This window comes from Petaurus breviceps, unplaced genomic scaffold (genome assembly GCF_028583685.1).
Source record: "Petaurus breviceps papuanus isolate PSGF00001 unplaced genomic scaffold, PetGlider_PUasm1.0 214, whole genome shotgun sequence".
NCBI classification, from domain to species: domain Eukaryota; kingdom Metazoa; phylum Chordata; class Mammalia; order Diprotodontia; family Petauridae; genus Petaurus; species Petaurus breviceps.
This window is the reverse complement of record NW_027185863.1, coordinates 11123119-11141863: the sequence shown is the minus strand read 5'-3', so window position 1 is coordinate 11141863 and position 18745 is coordinate 11123119. Positions and strand designations below refer to the sequence as shown.

General features: G+C 38.6%; 1 protein-coding gene and 1 pseudogene across 5 annotated transcripts in view; both read left to right on the top strand.

The window, feature by feature from the left end:
• The window catches only part of MCF2L (MCF.2 cell line derived transforming sequence like), a 386575-nt gene that overhangs the window by 277703 nt on the left and 90127 nt on the right, over positions 1 to 18745 (top strand). The gene's annotated exons all lie outside the window — the stretch shown is intronic.
• Positions 18459 to 18745, top strand: part of LOC138165603 (small nuclear ribonucleoprotein Sm D2 pseudogene) — a 7360-nt pseudogene continuing 7073 nt past the window's right edge.

Genomic DNA, 18745 nt, shown 5'->3' with positions numbered 1-18745 from the left:
ACATTGGCAACCATAATTAAATCAATTTAAGCATTGCTTAAGGAAAGAGTGCCTCATTTAGCTCCCCACTGTGGTTCCAGTGATCATGCCTGGTACATAGGATTTAACATATTTTTCATTCATTCTTTAACACACACACAGACTATATATATATATTTACTCTTAGAAAAATAAAGGCTAATTGAGAAATTTCCTTAAACAAAATTTACCTCTTTTTTTTAAACAATTGGGATTAAGTAACTTGCTCAAGGTTACATGGCCAGATGTTTCTGGGTGGGTGCTAGGTGTCTGAGCCTGGATTCGATCCCAGGTCATCCCCGACTCTGGGGCTGGTGCTCTTACTCGCTGTGCTACTTGGCCTCCCCAAGCCTATTACTCTTTTGAATGTGAAAGTTTCTATAGACTCAAAGCAAGGGTGGAGATAAAATAGGAATTGAGACTTCATTGCATTCTCTTATGATTATAGAACTAAAACTGGGATGACAGTGACTATTTAGTCCAGCCCCTCATTTTACAGATGAGAAAACTGAGGCCCAGGAAGCTTAAGTGACTCCCTGACACCTCCTCCTGACAAGGAAGGAATAGCAGTTTAAAAAAAAAACAGATCAACGCTCCTCTTTTTGTCAAAAACATTTCACCCTTATAGCTCTTTATTTTATTTAAGCAGTTCTTTTTTTCTTCATCTGCAAATTATGTTAATATTTGCCTCCAAGCTCTCTCAATTGCTTTGTGTGTTTATATGCCTCCCCACAGCTGTCATTTAAACACACTGTTGGTTAAATTGCTAAAACACATCCCTCCTTAGAATATAAATTTAAAGTATAGGGTGCGGAGGAAGCACTTGCTTCCAAACAAATGCATAAATTACATAGTAGAGAGTCCAGGCAGGGTGCCTAAAGTCTGTGGCTTTGAAGGAGGCTGTTAGCAGGTTCTGTTGTAATCTGGCACTGCAGGGAGAGATGGGCAGGCAATCTCCTTGGTCCCAGCATACAGTATTTCTTCCCACTTCCCACTGATGGGATTTTACAAGTTAAAGCCCTAGAAGCTTTGTGGTGAACCTTCCATAATTTTTCTATCCCCTTCCATGTCTCATGGAGTAAAAATAGAGCACAAACTTAGGAACTCAGATATGTCCAAAATGGGGAACCAAGATTGCTTTAGAGACTGTGCCATGCTTAATTGAAAGAATTACAGACTTTCAGACTAAAGAAAAGGAGCCTGGAAGTAGAGGAGTAGCACATATGATGATAGCTGCTAATATTTGCTGGAGTCACTAGGTGGGGCAGTGGATACAGTGCTGGGCCTGGAGTTAGGAAAACTCATCTTCCTTAGTTCAGATCTGGCCTCCGACACTTATTTGCTGTCTGACTCTGGGCAAGTCACTTAACTCGGTTTCCCTCAGTTTCCTCACTTGTAAAATGAATTCGAGAAGGAAATGACAAACCAATCCAGTATTTTTGTCAAAAAAAACCCAAATGGGATCACAAAGAATCAGACACAACTCAAGTATTTGAAAGACTGTCATCGGAAGCCCTGTCATAGGACCAGTTTGTCTTGGCTCCAAATGACTGAACTTAGAAAACATGAGATTGCAGGGAGGCAAATTTAGGCTCAGGGTAAGGGGGGAGAAGGGAGGGAGAGTAGGCGGGTGGGCAGGGCTGTATTCTTAACAATTAGTGCTATGCAATAGAAGAATGGCCTGCCTTGGGAAATGGGAGGTTGCCCCTCTCCAGCAGTCCTCTGGCAGAGTCTGTATGCATGCTTGTGATTAGTGATATAGAAGGGAGTGTTGATCAGTTCTGGATTGGACCAGGTAAACCCTAAGGGCCCTTCCAGTTCTAAGATTCTCTGATGCTGGGATATTCTGTACAATACAAATCATAGTATTTATTTATAGATGGAAGGGACCTCAGATATGTTCTTGTTCAGTCATGTCATTTTGCAGATGAGGAAACTAAAGCTTAGAGGACTGAGTGATTTGCCCAGGGTCACAGAGCTATTAAGTGTCTGAGATGACATTTGAACCCAAGTGTTCCTGATTCAAAGTCTAGAGTTTAACTTGGGTGGCCACTCCAGTTGGGGGATCATTAAAAAAACCTCTATGAAGCCAAGTAATTCTATGAGAAAATACAAAGGATACACCTGCAATCCTTTCTTCTATGCTCTTCCATGTTCAAGGATCATGTGGTATAATGGGGGGTGGGATGGGGAGAACCATAGGTTTGGAGTCTAATGAACTTGAGTTAAAATCCAGACTCTGCTAATTGTTACCTTGTGACCTTGGGCATGTCTTAGAGTCTCAGTTTTCTCCTCTACAGAATGGAACAGTTGGGCTCAACGAGCTCCAGCTTGTAACTGCAAATCGCTGGGAAGTTTTTGAATAACAAAATGGTAGCTGTGCCTACAGCACATAAGAAACAGTGAAGTATAATTTTCAAAATTTACATGAAAAATAAAAGTACTATTTCTAGCTCTTCTCACTGTTTTCCTTACTCAGACCTCTCATTCTCCCTGCCACCAGTGACTGTTATCCTATCTCCTTGTTGGAGCCTTACAATCATGGCTCTCCAGCCAAGAACCCTGTCAGCTCAACAGTTGAACTAGCCTATTTTCTTCTGAGAGTTTTGGGGAAGTTTTTGTTGCTTTAGGCAGTTTGAAATTTCCTCACCAACTTTTGTCATACACAGTGATGATAACTTTTCACCCAGTGATTAGTTTAGCTCTATGTTATATTGCTGACAGTTTGGAGAAAATGTGCGGGTTTGTGGTGGTGTTTTTTTTAAAGCAACCAAGTTTTCATCAGATTCAAAATTGCTTTGATCTTATTTCAGGTAGGAAAAAGAAGGTACAAAGAAGCCTTTTCTTTTCTATTGCAGTTTGAAAGTTAATCATTAAAATTACCTGGCTTGGTTAGTGGAAATCTACCCTCCTTTTAATTTTCCATTATTACTCTTGGGAGTTGGGAGTTGGATAATGATGACTCATGTTTTTACTATCCAGGTGATTTAGAATTCAGTGATAACCATTTAGGTTCTTTTCTAAATGCACCACCAGAAATAAAGACAGAGGAGCTTTCTTTCCTGAGCTAGAAGAGAGTGCTTAATAATGCTGAAAATAAAAATAAATTATAGAAGAATTGACTTTCTTGGCATGATATTGGAAGAGTGCCAAAGCCCATCAAATAAAAATACTAGTAAAACCCATCAGTATAAAGGAAACTCCTAGACTCAGCAACTATATGGTCATCCTTCATGTCATCCAGTTCACTCTTTGGAAAAATCTATCTCAGTAACCACTTGGGGAGAAAGGAAAAAAAGGAAAATTCCAAGTCAAAGATCACCCTTTATAGAGAAACATAAAATACTAGGGACCATTTGGGAGGCACTGAGGCAGGTGTGGTAAGAATAATTGCATCTATGCCACTGCCGTTTCAGCACATCTGTTCACCTTCAACCCAGGGAATTCTTTTTTTTTCCACTTTTATTGGGGTTTTTTTTGGTTATTTTTTCCCAATTTATTTATTTATTTTTAGTTTTCAACATTTATTTCCACAAGATTTTGAGTTACAAATTTTTCTCTCCATCTTTCCCCTACCCTACCCCAAAACAGCTAGCCTGCTGAATACCTCTTTCCCCAATCTGTTCTCTCATATCTTCCCCCACCCCCCCCCCACAACTTTTGAGTAAGGCAAGATGGATTTCTATACTCTGGTGCCTGTATATCTTATTTCCCAGTTGCATGTAAACAAAAAAACCCAAACTCAACAATTTTTTTTTAATATATACACATTTGTTTTTAAAACTTTGAGTTCCAGATTTTTTCCCTCCTTCCTATCTCATTCACCCCCACTGGGAAGATAAGCAATTCAATATAGGTTGTACATGTGTAGTTACACAAAACATTTCCATAGTAGGTATATTGTGACAGACTAACTATATTTCCCTCCATCCTATCCCACCCCACACTTATTCTATTTTCTCCTTTGACCCTGTCCCTTTTCAAAAGTGTTTGCTTCTAATTACCTTTTCCTCCAATCTTCTATTATCCCTCCTCTTATCCCCTTCCCCCCTATTTTCCTGTAGGGTAAGATACCCAACTGAGTGTGTATGTTATTTCCTCCTTAAGTTAAATTCAATAAGAGTAAGGTTGTCTCATCCCCTTTTACCTTCTTGCTCTTCCCTTCCATTATAATAGTTTTCTCTTACCTCTTTTATATGAGATAGTTTAACTTAATCTATCTCTCCCTTTCTCCTTCTCCCAATCAATTCCTCTCTCACCTCTTCATTTTATTTTTAGATATCATCTCTTGATATTCAACTCATCCTGTGCCCTCTGTCTATGTATACATGAACATACATATGCACACCCTCACATATATATTTATACACACATACACCCTTCTATATGTACATATATGCATGTATACATATATGTATGTATACATATGTACATATATATTCCCTTCAACTGTCCTCATACTGAGAAAATTCTTATGAGTTACAATTATTGTTTTTCCATGTAGGAATGTAAGTAGTTTAACTTTAATAAGTTCCTTATGATTTCTTTTCCTTGTTTACCTTCTCATGCCTCTCTTCTTGTATTTGAAAGTCAAATTTTTTGTTCAGCTCTGGTTTTTTTTTATCAAGAATGCTTGAAAATCCTCTATTTCATTGAATGACCATATTTTCCCCTGAAGCATTGCACTCAGTTTTGCTGCAACCCAGGGAATTCTAAAAAAAGTGAATTAGGGCTCACAAACAGTTACATGGGTTCAATTCAAGCCACCCAGCACTTCAGGGGTTAGTTGAATTTTTCAGACTTCTTAATACTAGGTGCTATAATGAATAATAGTTGCATTTCATTAGGAGAATGGCCTCTTGTGATCACTGCTCTAATAACACCAGACTAAAAGATATTTTAAAAAAGGGAAATGTAATTTGTCTAACAGTGGTATGAGTTTTTGTTTTTTTTTTTTAAGCGATCGGGGTTAAGTAACTTGCTCACGGTTACATGGCCAGTTATTTCTGGGTGTGGTGCTGAGTATCTGAGCCCGGGATTCGATCTCCAGGTCATGCCAACACTGGAGCCAGTGCTCTTACTCGCTGTGCTACCTGGCTGCCCCAAGTGGTATGAGTTTAAATTCTAGGTTCCCAAAGAATAGTTGGAGCATCAACCTAATTGTTTAAATACCAACATAAACATTCTTTTAGTATAGAGAAGCCTTCCCCCCCTGCATCTGTACTCTAGGGGATACTTGGGAGTTATATTTGGGGTATAGACTGTATTCAATTTTGTACTATTACAACTTAGATCAAACCTTGAAAATTCAGTTTATTTATTGTTACTTTTAAAAGTAAATCTAAAGGGGCAGCTAGGTGGCGCAGTGAATACAGCACCAGCCCTGGAGTCAGGAGAACTTGAGTTCAAATGAGGCCTCAGACACTTCATTATTAGCTGTTTGACCTTGGGCAAGTCACTTAACCCCTGCCTTCCCCCCTCCATAAAGCAAAAAAGAAAAAGGAAATCTGAAGGAAAAAAGTAAAATTAAAGTTCCATATGCTCTAAGATATTTAACACAGCACTTTTGTCCTGGCAAAGAACTGGAAACACCAATTCCCATCAGATGGGGAAAGGTAAACAAAACGGTGGCACGTGGCATATTGTGGTAATGGAATATTACGAGGCCATGAGCAGTGATGAGTGTCATGGATAAAGAGAACCATGGAAAGACACGAACTGATGCAAAGTGAAGTAAATGGAGCCAAGGAACGTGAGTGCAACAATATAAATGGAAAAAAAAAAAACCTCCCACATAACAATTAAACTTAAATGGAGCAAAAATTACAAAGAACAAAGTAACGTGAGAACGCATATTCCTTTGCATAAAGAGCTCCTTAGCTGTGAAACATTTATATATACATGTGTGTGTCCGCGTATTTTTACCACCACAATCACCAACAATATATTAGTTTCACTGCTTTTTTTCCTCTTCTTTTTCTTCAAAAACAGTTCTTTGTCATATAGGACTACTCCCTGGGAGGAGAGAGGAAGAGGGATACAAAGGATATATAGTCAATGTGAAAAACAAAACATAAGAATAAAATTTACTTTAAGAAGCTAAAGCTTTACCTGAGATAACTTATATGAACTGATACAAAGTGAAATAAGCAAAACCAAGGAAATAATATATGTAATACTCATCGGCAAAATAAGGTCAATAATACTCCCTTTAATATCTCCCTTATAGGAGTGGCTAGGTGGCACAGTGAATAGAGCACCAGCCCTGGAGTCAGGAGGACCTGAGTTCAAATCTGGCCTCAGACACTTAACACCAAAAAAAACTAGCTGTGTGACCTTGGGCAAGTCACTTAACCCCAATTGCCCTTCCAAAAAAAGTATCTCCCTTATAGAGTTGGAAGGATCAAGTGAACCAATGTGTGTGAAGCCCTTGGAAAACCTTAAAGCACTATGTCAGTATCATATTTAAGTAATATTATCACTTAAAGAACCACTGGTGATGGTTAAAATAGAATTAGGGAATAATAACAATACAATAGACATGTGATACAGTAAATTTTGGAAAACCCTTTATATCATTTAGGTAGCATTATCTAATAGGTACACACAAGGACTCTGTGAATTTTAAGGGCTCTTGTCTTTCTGTTTTAAGAATGAGGAAACTGAATCTCAAATGAAGACCAGTGACTTTCCCAGGGTTTCCTAGGTAGCCAATAGTGAGGTGAGATTTTAAACCCTAATCATCCTGCCTCTAGGATGACCAGCTTAACCATTTAATCATATTGATTCTTCTTGTATCCACTCTAATTTTATATGGTGCCACATATCCATAGTAAAATAATCTTGATGTTATTTCTTATTTCAAAGTATGTGTCAGTTATGGAATCTGATTTTCCTTTAATACTGTGGAGTTTCATGGGGCATTTCTCTAATGACGGTGTTCTTTTCCCCCACACCATTCATGTTATGGTTGGTAGGTAAAAATAAAACGCCGTGCTTATGAATTCTCTAACAGCTTTGCCCAGATCGCCACCAGTGGACAGGTTTATTCTTACATTCTTTTGGTAAGTTGCCTGCCCTGTAAAGTAGCTAAATTCCTGAGTAACTTATCCATTGCATCTAATCTCTAGTCTGAGAATAGAGGTCTAGAGATTACAATTCTTGCTCTGTGGTGGAATTGGAAAACAGCCTCTTCATTTGCAGAGAAAACAGAGGAGAGCTCTTCCTTAGATTCAGAGAGATTATTTGGGTTCTACTTTGAAAAAGAAGTTATAGATGTGGATATGGGGATCTTTCTCTACACAGGAAAGGAGAATTAGAAACAAAATAAATTCCAATAATTTAATTATCAGTCCTTTGAAGATCATAAGGCCATAGATTAAGTCCTGGAAGGAATGTTAAAAGCCACTTTGTCCAACCCTGTCATTTTATAGTTAAGGGAGCTAAAGCTCACAGGGTTTAAGTGACTTGTCTGAGGTGGGATTTGAACTCAGGTCTTCTTGACTCAGAGTGCAGTCCTTTCTGATGATACTACCTGAACTTAGGTTATTGAACTTAGGTTACCTAATTTATTCTTCTTAATGATTTTGTGAGGGAAAGCTAGACGGGTATTATCCCTAGTTCACAAATGAGAAAGTTGTCCGTCTCCCCATTCTCCCTACCCTTTCTCCCCCCCCCAAAAAAAATGTGATCACAGAGTGACCAATTTAGAATTCAAACTCAAATCTTCTGATTCCCAATCCAGTGCTTTTCGCACTCTATCATAACTTCTTCTAACACAGCCTATGGTACTTTCTATAGCTGGATGAGAGAAAGGATGGTTAAAAAAAGGAAGATGTTTAGAGTTTTAATTGCCTGTTTTTTCTTCAAATGACCATGAGCAACCTGCCTGATTGGGCGGCAGCTTTCTGAGAGGCGGCCAGCTTTCTAAGAGGTGGCCAGCTAAATTACTTGGCTTTGCCAAATGCCTGCAAAAGCATAGCTTAAAAAGTAGATGGTACTCTGCCCCCAAATCATTATGCTGGGAGATGCCAACTATCGAGGGGAGCAGAAGCAAAGATGGAAAAAAGCAGAGAACATTGCAGCTGAAAACCAGTCATGTTGATGATCCAAGGTACGTCGAGATATGAAAGATGACAATTCTCAGGATAACGTAAGAAGCTTTTGGTGATTTCTGAATTTATTTGACCCTATTATAAATACTACAAAGGACCAATTCACTTTCTGTTTATAAAATGAAGCAACAAAGTAAACTGTTTTAAGAAAGTCTATATTTTAGTCGTATCGGAGTCTTTTAGTATTTTTGAGAGTCATGATCCATTCTTTTTCCTGTTGTCTAGAGTAATATGATATAGGTGAAGTATTATATCCGTAAAAGCAGATTTCTTGTATTTTCATTAAGGAAAATATCTATATATATATATATTATGTACGATATAAATTTCAAGCAAAATTCTGATCGATTCATAATAAACTGTGGTACAAAGGGGCTAACGTAAATGGACAGTGGTGGTTTGTTGAAAAGAACAATGGACTTAATAGCCTTCCTTTAAAATCTGCATAATCACTTGTCAAGTATGTTGTAGTGAGGATTCCTTTCATGTAGAGATTGGGCCAGATGGCCACAGATGTCACTTCTAACTCAAATTCTGTGATTCTGTCAATCTAGGCTCCGACACTTAAAAGTTTGTTTCTCACTTTCCTCATCTATAAAATCAGGATATTAAACCTTATACTATCTACCTCACAGGGTAGTTATGGAGAAAGGTTTTTTTTTAATATAATATTTTAAGCATGAAATATAAATGTAGCAATAGATAGGAATCTCTTTGTCTAAGTATGTCAGCTAATATATTATTCATGGATTTAAAAAGAATCTGTAAAATAAAAATCATGACTCAAGTTGACTTTTGGTTCTATGTAGAGAAAATTTTGTGTATAGAAGTGGAGAGATCTGAGTTTTGAATTACTTAATATTGAAAATGAGAATACATGTATTGTGCTGTGAGTGAAAAAGGATACCTCCATGGGAACAGTTCTATCTCCTCATCTCCTCATGTGGATAACCCTGATTAGCGGTAATGGAGGTTGTGTGTGACTTTCAGGAGAGAGAAGTTACAGGACTTGGAGGGAGGCCATTTTGGAATAGTGTATATCCACCATGAAGGTAATTACTATCCTGGAGGGATTCAGAAATTGACTATAAACTGACTGGATAATAATATAACGACCTTTGGATTTGATTAATTATAGCAAGACAAGTAGAATAACTAGAAAAGATCTGAGATCACGAGCCAAGGTTCCCATGTCTGAAATCACATGGACAAGGTTTAATCTTTATGATTCCTCAGTAACAATTGGGTCATGGCTCAGCCCCCACTCGAGATGACCTTAGGAACATTAGAAACATGGTTCATTTCTCTAAGGGTCATATTCCTTTATATCCTCTACTATTTCAGGCAGAGGGGCTCATAAAACTATTTATTTTTACTTGGGCTTTAAAAACACTTTGTTATTGATACATTTTATTTTGACCCAAAAAGATGTGTCTTAGGAAACACCCAAATATCCCAATAAAGAACATTTTCCAAACATAGGTAAGCAAAAACTGTGATTACAAATGACAGTCTCTACCAGTTTCCATTTCTGAGGTTTACCATTTATAAATGGAAAAAAGAATGTGTCATTTAACTTTGATAATACAGCTTCAACATTGTCTGCCATACTTGATTTAAGTTGCCTCTTAGTATTTTATTTATTTATAACATTGTAGTCAATTTGTATTTTTTAAAGATTATTTAACAGAAAATAGACTCGTTAAGAGAAGACAGAAACAGTCAAGAAGCACATATTAAATACTTATTGTGTGCCAGGCAATGCTTGTAAATATAAAGAAAGACACAGATAAAATATATAAATAGCTCACTTTTCTGGTGATCTTGAAACCTACCCAAGAAGTGTAAGGACTTGCCATACTCAGTCTACTTAAGTCCTTGTTCACTTCAGTGGGGACGGTGTTTCCTAATATTTCTTTCCTTCTCACTGCTTTGCATCTCCTTGCTCTCTTATGACTCCTTTTGCCCAGACTCTCTGCAATTCATGATTCATATTTCCAGCTGCAATATCTCAAGAGTATGGTTGGCTGACAAGGCCAGCTCTTAACCACATCAAGTATTCATGCAAATGTGATGGAGTTAGATGGTACATTTACATGTCTAATATCTGAGCAGCAGGTCCAAAGAAAAGCGTCAAGGTTAAGAGACCAGATGGCAGACATTGAGATAGAGTGCAAAGAGGGCTAAATTTGGAGCTACAGGGCCTGGATTTAAATTCTGGTCCTGCCATTTAAGATCTCTTCTGGATCTGTGGTCCTATGATGCTCAGAATGTACACCTAGGTTGTGTCAACCTGAAAATTTGGTTAAAGGAGGCATATGTAAATTCATATTGTTTATTCCTTTAAAGCTAGCCAGATATATACATGTATGGAACCAGATAAAATCTGACTGCCTGAACAAAAGTATGAGAAGGCTTAAATACATTTTAGAACCATCCCAATTCAAATTTATGATCTTCATAAATGTTTAATCATCATATGAGAAAGGAATTTTCTAAATTGAATAGGTGGTAAATACAATAAAATAAGAGAGTTGACAAAGTGTCAACTGAAATTATAACTCAGGATTTCTGTGTTTTCTCTACCATTAACATTCCATAACATAGTAGATGTCGAAAAAAAAATATTAAGATTAGAAAAAGTCCGATTACTCAAGATAGTGTCTTGGTTTAAGGGTCTTATTTTTAATGGCCATGAAGGCAGACCCATCTGGCTTTGTTCATGTAGGAAGAGGTATTTTCTGAGTTTTCTCAAAGAACAGAGAGGCTGTTAGGTCCCGGCTCTTCTTCTGGTTGACTATTCAGGCTCTGGCCCTTGTTGAGGTTATTAAATTGATATTAAATGATTATCAGTTCCCAAAAAAGACAACTGCCGCACAATTCCATTCAAACCCTCTTGGAATTCCAAGGGGTAACTCTTTTGGAGGGAAATGTGTTTCCTCTACTTTTCATTCTAAGTCTTGAAGCCCCATACCATTTTTCTCTCTGCCTCGCCAACCATTTGGAGCTTCTGATGGTAATACGTGTCCTGCCTCCCTCCAAACTGCAGCTAGTCATTCTGTAATCTAGCACAAGCTTCTCCTTCCACAGTGCCTCTCCTCTATGCCTTCTGCTTACTTCCAGCTTGGGAAAAGGCTGCACATCAACCCCACTACAGATAAAAGAATGAGGAACCAAGGGGAGAACTTTTCAGAAAAAAGAAAAATCCTGTTCACTGTAACTTTTTAAAGTGGGTTCTATTCTAATGCCCCAGCTACAGAAAGTGACAGGTATGTTCTAATGGGATCTAGTCACTATAGTTACTGAGGGGTATAAACACCCCCACAATATCATATTTGGGGCCTCACACCTCTCATCAAAGTATCGGAGAGAGCCTCCTTCTCTCTGGCTTTGGCTCACTCCAGTCTGTTCTTACACCAGCTGGTCTAGGCTCCCCAAAATAGGGAGCTGCCACACATTTGAAGTTACCTTCAAATCCTTTTGCAGTTACAGGAGTAACCCTGTTAAGGGGAAATGTATCTCCCTTATTCATAGGTCTTGAACTCCCCTACATTTTGTTTTCTGTCTACCAACTAGCCACTCACAATCATCCACATTATGTGTGGTCTTTACATTACCAGACACTCATAATAATGGTACGTATATCTTTAACATAAACATTTATTTAATAAGGCAAAATAATGTTTATTATTTTGATATATTGAGATAAATACATAAATGATAAAATGCATCACAATATAGATATAAACCAAGATAATACTTTTCCACCAATGTATTCAATAACTATGGTGAAGAGTGGGCACATACAAGAACCTAGTGTAGAAATAAATGTGGAAGGAAAACTCATATGCTTTGGGTAACTCCCATCTCTGATCTGCAGGCTTCACTGTTACTGGTTCATTTAGAAATATCAACACCACATAAAATTGCATCTGTGCTTACTGTTCTCTTGGTCCTCACCACGCTTCTACTGGGGAAATTCTCTTCTTTACTGGAAGAGAGTTTTGTAAGCACTTTGAATGAACTATCACTTTTAAATGAGTCTATCTATACTAAGAGTTCTCAACATTCTTTGTTTCATGGACAATCTGGTAAATGTCAATCTGGTAGAACCTGTGGGCTCCTTCTCTAAATAATGATCACAAATTTAGAAAATACATAGGATTACAAAGAAAATAAATTATATTAAAATAAAGATTTAATCTTTTTTATTTTCCAAATTTGTTGTGTCCAACTTTTTGTGACCCTATTTTGGGGGTTTTCTTGGTAAGGATTTTAGAGTGTTTTGCTATTTCCTTCTCCAGCTCATTTTACAGATGAGGAAACTGAGGTAAACAGGGTTAAGTGATTTGCCCAGGGTCATACAACTAGTATGTGTGTGAGGTCAGATTGGAGTTCAGTTCTTCCTGACTCCAGACCCAGCACTCCATCCACTATAGCCCCTACTTAGCCCCTCCAAATTCAGAGACTCCCCTGAAATCTATAAATGAACCCAAGATTCAAAACCTTTCATCTAGCCTAGGCACATCACCTTTGAGAGTCACTTTATGGTTCAACCAAAGTGGTCTCCTTGGTGTCCATTAGATGTCATTCCACTTCTGTCTTTGCACAGACTGTATCCTCATACTTGAAATGCATTCCTTTCTACCCTCTACTTCTTAGGCTTCCTAGCTTCCTTCAAAGCTCAGCTCAAGTACCACCTTCTCCTATATACAATCTTTTCTGACTCCCCCAACTGCTAATACTCCCCACCTTGAGATTACTTTGTATTTACTGAGTATATATTTTGTACATACTTCTGTGTTTGTCGTTTCCCCCAATAGAATATAAACCTTTAGGGGGCAGGACCTATTTTATTTTTGTCTTTGTATCCCCAGCACAGTGCCTATAGGGCACATAGTAGGCACTTTATAAATGTTCATTGACTGATGATCCAGAAGTAGAAAATAAGAGTTTGCAGTTTGGTCAGACCAAATTAATCACCATGAAATAGTAAGAGGAAATTTAAATGCTAATTATTATTATTCAATTGTGTGACAGTGACCATAAGTGTAATGGGAGTTGTTGTCTAACCATGTTATCAGGAAGATGATACCGTGACTTGCAAGCGAATTGGATTTAAGTGAGAGAAGACTGTGCAAGGTCACCAGCCTAACTTTCTCCTCCAGAGCCATCTGGGTCCAGTGGCAAGATATAGATCAGGATGACTGGGGATAAGGAAGAAAGTGTCTATCTAAAACTATTAGCTTTGGGGCAGCTAGGTGGTACAGTGAATAGAGCGCTGACCCTGGAGTCAGAAGGACCTGAGTTTAAATCCGGCCTCAGACACTTGATACACTTACTAGCTATGTGACCTTGGGCAAGTCACTTAACCCCAACTGCCCTGCCTTCTCCCCTCCCCCCCCAAAAAATTCATTCTAAAACAGGATTCCAAAACACATCCCTATTTTGTCTAACTACCTTAAAACTGATATTATTATAACTCTTCTTCTTAGCTTCTTTGAGAACTAAAGAAGACTTCTAACATGAAGTCTTCCTGACTTTTTAAAGACCTATTTACCTCTGTTATTTCTCTAGACAATTCTCCCCTAGGATTATGTGCCATGAGTTTGTTTTCAGGCCCATGTCCCCTTTTTGGGATAGTAAGTCCTTTGACATTGTCCTGGGTGATCTCTTTACAGGATGTCAGAGGGCAAGAGGATCGCTATCCCATGCCTCTCTTCTCCTTCCCCTCCCCCCTTCCATATTTCTTGATCACTAACAAAGTGGAGTGGAATATACAAGTGACCCCATGGCCACATTTCTCAAAATTAGGAATCGTTCTATTTGGTGTCATAGCCTGAGGGAAGAATGATTCTGCTCCAGAATATCACAGGAAATAAAAACTAGTAAGTAGGAAGGGCATTGGTGAAGAAACTTGAATCATGAAGTTGGGAATTTTGATGTAGTTCAAAGGGCAGTAGGAAAATATGAAGAACAGCAAGTGGTCACTTAAGTAAGGAAATAAGGTAACTTCCCATTCAAGAACCACCAGGGGAAGAAAGTGAAAGATCAAGAGTGTGCTTGACCCAATTTATGCCCATCCAATTGTTAAATTTTTAGCATGAGCATCTACACCTTGGAAATGAACAAATTCTACCAATCAGAACTTGTTTTATTGATTGTCTAGACTTAAGAAAGTGACAGAGAAAATGTTAATGATGGAAATTAAACTTTAAAATGTATCATGCATACTCTTTTTTTTTTTGAGAAATGGTTGTTAAATATTTGCCACATAATCCTGACAGATCATCACTTGACCTTTTCATACGCACACTTAGTTCTGACTTGGTGTCAGTCCCTCCTGCTTCTCTCCAACTAGAATACTCTACCATCACATAAATATTAACATTGAATCATCATGGCTGAAACAAGTTTCTGAAGTTTCATATGTTGGATCGATAGCAGACATAGAATATTGAACATACTCTGTATAAGAGCGAATATGACCGTGCTCAAAAGACTGGATCCTCCTTGGCCAGTTCCCTCATTACACTTTTATTTGTACCTCTTGTCTCCTGGATAAAATGGAAGTTCTTTGAGGACAGTAGTTATTTTGTTTTTGTCTCCCCCAGTGACTAGCACAGTGCCTGGTACCTTACAGAAACCTAATAAATCCTTATTGACTGTGAATCTTAAAATTAGTTGCCTTATATCGAGTACTGTTATTTGAAATTCTGACCCCTTCCTCACCCTGAGATCAGCAGCAGACATCAGACAGGAAGGTGTTTCCAAGGACTGAGTAGAGCTGGGTTCTCAGAGAGTTCTGTTTCATCTTGGAGCTGCCTCAGGAGTGGGCCCAACGTGACTGGTAACACAGAGGCTAGGAAACCTATTTCAGTTTCCTTTTGGCTGCCCTTCAGTCTATCTCCTGTCCTCCCAGACTTGCAAGAAATATGGGAAGTCAAGAGACTACCCAGCCTAGTGCTCCACAGCCTGCCATTGTGACTTCCATATTGATCTCTTAGCAGCCTTTCAAATCAATACATATACACACACACCCATGGGGTCCATTTGAGTGGTAGTTATGAAAACGTGTTAAGTCTTACAAATAGACATGAAGCAGATATGATCAGCAAAATATAAAATTGAAAAATTTCCGCATAAGACATTTACCACTGAAGCAAAGGTATTTTGATGTTGGTCTGACTTTGGAAGACCATCAAGTAACTTGTCACTTCTTGTAAGTAGATAAAACTCTGACTTGGAGTTGGATTAGAGACCTGGCATTCTTTTTTTTTAATCAAAAAAAATTTTTTTAATTTATTTTTAGTTTTCAACATTCATTTCCACAAGATTTTGAGTTATAAATTTTCTCCCCTTCTTACACCCACCCCCACCCCAAAATAGCAAGCCTAATGAATATCCCTTCCCCCAATCTGTTCTCTCTTATATACTCCCCCATTCACCCCCAAACTTTCTAGTAGGGCAAGATAGATTTCTATACCCCAATACTTGTATATCTTATTTCCCAGTTGCATGTAAAAAACAAAATTTTTTTTAAAACATTGATTTTTCAAAACTTTGATTTCCACATTTTTTCCCCTCTTTCCTCCTCACTCACCCCCACTGGGAAGATAAGCAATTCATGTACATGTGTAGTTATGCAAAATGTTTTCACAGTAATTAAATTTTGAAAAACTATATTTCCCTCCATCCTATCCCACCCTGCACTTCTTCTATTTTCTACTTTCACCCTGTCCCTTTTCAAAAATGTTTGCTTCTAAGTACCCTCTCCCCCAATCTGCCCGCCTTCTATCATCCCCCCTATTATGCCCTTCCCCCATATTTTCCTGTAGGGTAAGATACCCAATAGAGTGCATATGTTATTCCCTCCTTAGGCCAAATTCAATGAGAGTAAGGTTGTGCCATTCCCTTTCACCTTCCTGCTCTTCCCCTCCATTGTAACAGTTTTCTCTTGCCTCTTCTATATGAGATAATTTACCCTAATCTCTTCCTTTCTCCTTTTCCCAATAAATTCCTCTCTCACCTCTTCGTTTTATTTTTTAGATATCATCCCTTCATATTCAACTCATCCTGTGCCCTCTGTCTATATATACATGAACATACATGTGCCCACACTCACATATGTATTTATATACACATACATCCTATACATACATACATATGTATGTATACATATACATATATACACACATGTATATTCCCTTCAACTATCCTCATACTGAGAAAAGTCTTATGAGTTACAATTATCATTTTTCCATATAGAAATGTAAATAGTTCAACTTTAATAAGTTCCTTATGATTTCTTTTCCCTGTTTACCTTCTCATACTTCTTGTATTTGAAAGTCAGATTTTCTGTTCAGCTCTGGTTTTTTTCATCAAGAATGCTTGAAAATTCTCTATTTCATTGAATGACCTTATTTTCCCCTGTAGCATTATACTCAGTTTTTCTGGGTAGGTGATTCTTGGTTTTAATCCCAGCTCCTTTGACCTCCGGAATATCATATTCCAAGCCCTTCAATCCCTTAATGTAGAAGCTGCTAGGTCTTGTGTTATTCTAATTGTGTTTCCACAATACTAAAATTGTTTCTTCCTGTCTGCTTGCATTATTTTCTCCTTGACCTTGGAACTCTGGAATTTGGCTACAATATTCCTAGGAGTTTTCTTTTTGGGATCTTTTCAAGAGGTGTTTGGTGAATTCTTTCCATTTCTATTTTGCCCTCTGGTTCTAGAATATCAGGGTAATTTTGCTCAATAATTTCTTGAAAGATGGTGTCTAGGCTCTTTTTTTTTATCACGGCTTTCAGGTAGTCCAATAATTTTTAAATCATCTCTCCTGGATCTATTTTCCAGGTCAGTGGCTTTTCCAATGAAACATTTCACATTGCCTTCTATTCTTTCATTTGTTTGGATCTATTTTATAGTATCTTGATTTCTCATAAAGTCATTAGCTTCCAATTGCTCCAGTATAATTTTGAAGGAGTGATTCTCTTCAGTGAGTTTTTGAAATTCCTTTTCCATCTGGCAAATTCAGCTTTTTAAGGCATTTGTCTCCTCATTGGCTTTTTGGGCCTCTTTTGCCATTTGAGTTAGTCTATTCTTTAAGGTGTTATTTTCTTCAGTGTATTTTTGGGTCTCCCTTAGCAGGCTGTTGACTTGCTTTTCATGATTTTCTTGCATCATTCTCATTTATCTTCTCCAGTTTTTCTCTTACTTGATTTTCAAAAGCCTTCTTGAGGCTCCTCCATGGCCTGTAAGCAGTTCATATTTTTCTTGGAGGCTTTTGATTCTGGAGTTCTGACTTTGTTGTCTTCTTCCCACTCCATGCCTTGATCCTTTTTGTCCCCAAAAAAGGATTCTGTGGTCTATTTGTCCTTCCCCTGCTTGCTCATATTGCCAGCCAATTACTTGACTTTTGAGCTCTTTGCCACAGTAGAACTCTGCTTGCAGAATGGAGAGAGCTGCGTCCCAAATGGCTGGGGTTTTCACAGCTGCCAGAGCTATTGGGAAGTTAAAGCAAAAGCAGTTATCCTCTGAATGGTCACTTGGTTCCCCTATGATCTGTAGGCCAGGAGCTCCTGAGGCAGGACTCAGCGGGTTTCACAGCCACCATGCCACCTCTGCTTCTTGCCCCAGGGGCAGGGGCTAGACTGTGCTCTTCCATCCCACCCCAGCCCCTTCCAACAGAGTTCCACACTGACCTTTTACTTTTTCTTTAGCATTTATGGGTTGAGAAGTCTGGAAGCTGCCACAGCTGCTGGTGATTCACTCTCCTGAAGTCTGCTCTGGCTGTAGCTGGTTGGGGCCACCCTGGGGCCAGAACCTTATGGCTCACACGGGGACTGCACTCTACTCTCAGCTCGGGGTGATAGAGCCTTCCTGTCCACTTGCCAGGCTGCCTTCAGTGGGAGCTTTGTTTCTCTCTGTCTCTTTGTGGGTTACATGGCTCTAAAGTTTGTTTAGGGTTTTTTTTTTTTTTACACGTATTGGAAGTGATTGGAGCGGGAGCTCATGCCAAGTTTATGCTTCTACTCCACCTTCCAACCTGGCATTCTTTACACAGTACTTGTGTGACTTGGAAATTTTGTTAGTTCAAGTTCCTTTGATATTTTTCCTGAAGTTAATTCTAGAGTTGTAAGGACCATAAATGTCATTTATCATCATTTCACTAATGAAGAATTGAAGCCCGTGGACGTTAGGTAGCTTCCCCAAGTCACACAAGGAACCAAGTGGCAGGACTAGATTTTAAACCAGGGCTGGGATTTGAACCAGGGTCCTTAAACTGCAAGCCCAGCGGCCTTTCCACTCTACCACACTCCATCAAAACACGCTGCCCATCTCCGTAGAGTTGTTGTGAATATCAAGGGAGAAAAGAATTTAGAGAGAAGGTGAACTTCAGAGATTACCATTATGGCTGAAGCATGGTGACTTTGAAGAATATTAGTCCTGACCAGAACCGGAAGCAACTTGAGGCGGTAGGACCGAGGAGGCAGATCACTGAGGCAGCCGCGGCACAAGGAAGGCAGGACCGCAAAGGACTGAGGGGTCACCACTACCATGAGTCTCTTAAACAAGCCCAAGAGCGAGATGACCCCTGAGGAACTGCAGAA